This window comes from Triticum dicoccoides, chromosome 7A (genome assembly GCF_002162155.2).
Source record: "Triticum dicoccoides isolate Atlit2015 ecotype Zavitan chromosome 7A, WEW_v2.0, whole genome shotgun sequence".
Classification (NCBI taxonomy): domain Eukaryota; kingdom Viridiplantae; phylum Streptophyta; class Magnoliopsida; order Poales; family Poaceae; genus Triticum; species Triticum dicoccoides.
Window position 1 is genome coordinate 316,523,570 of NC_041392.1, and position 1,009 is coordinate 316,524,578.

Below are 1,009 nucleotides of genomic sequence, written 5' to 3' on the forward strand. Positions count from 1 at the left end.
ACGGGCGCGCGAACGGCAGCAGCGGCCGCACATGGGCGTGAGCAGCGGCGTCGGCCGCGCACGGGAGTGAGGAGGAGGAGCGGCAGCGGCCGCCGCACACGAGCGCGAGGAGGAGCAGCAGTGGCCGCGAACGGGCGCGAGCGGCGGCGGCGGTCGCGCACGGGCACGAGCAACAGCGGCGGCGGCCGCGCACGGACGTGAGGAGGAGAAGCGGCGGCCGCCGCCGCACACGAGCGCGAGGAGGAGTAGCAGCGGCCGCGCACGGGCACGAGCAACAGCGGCGGCAGCCGCGCACGGGCGTGAGGAGGAGCAGCGGCGGCGGCTGCCGCGCACGGGCGCGAGGAGCGGCGGCGGCGGCTGCCGCGCACGGGCGCGAGGAGCAGCTGCAACGGCCGCGCACGGGCGCGAGCAACGGCGCCGGTCGTGCACGGGCACGACCAATAGCGGCGGCGGGACCGCCACCGACGAGAACCACCGTGGGCTCCTGGAAGGTAGCCGCCGCCCCGCCATCTCCTAGCCGCGAGCGAGGATGAACACGAGCGTACGAGCACCTCTGTCTTTCCTGGTCACTGTAGTCGGCAGGGGCATTTCAGGTGGGACCCATCTGACAGAGAGCAAAATATCAAAGTCCAAACTAAAGAGTGGCAAATGATCAATTACAAAGTAACTAGTGGCAAAATGTCAAAGTGCAGAATAAATGGTGGCAAATGATCAAAAACCCCTTAAATCACACCATCATGTCTGTAAGGCAGGTCATGTGGCTCCCTATTTTATCATGTCCATGTCTTGAGTTAACTTGATTGCTTGAAACAAACCTACATCATCAGAAGTTCAAAACTGAACCTGTATAAAAATATCGTTTAAAGGAAATATAGTGTTGTAGAGGTTAGACTTTGTTGAGCCACATGTGTTGAAGTTTGTGTATAACTATGTCATGTAAATGGAATAGTCTTAAGTAGAGGTTTACCCTCGATGAGCTACATGTATTCAATATGTTGTACTGATCGTC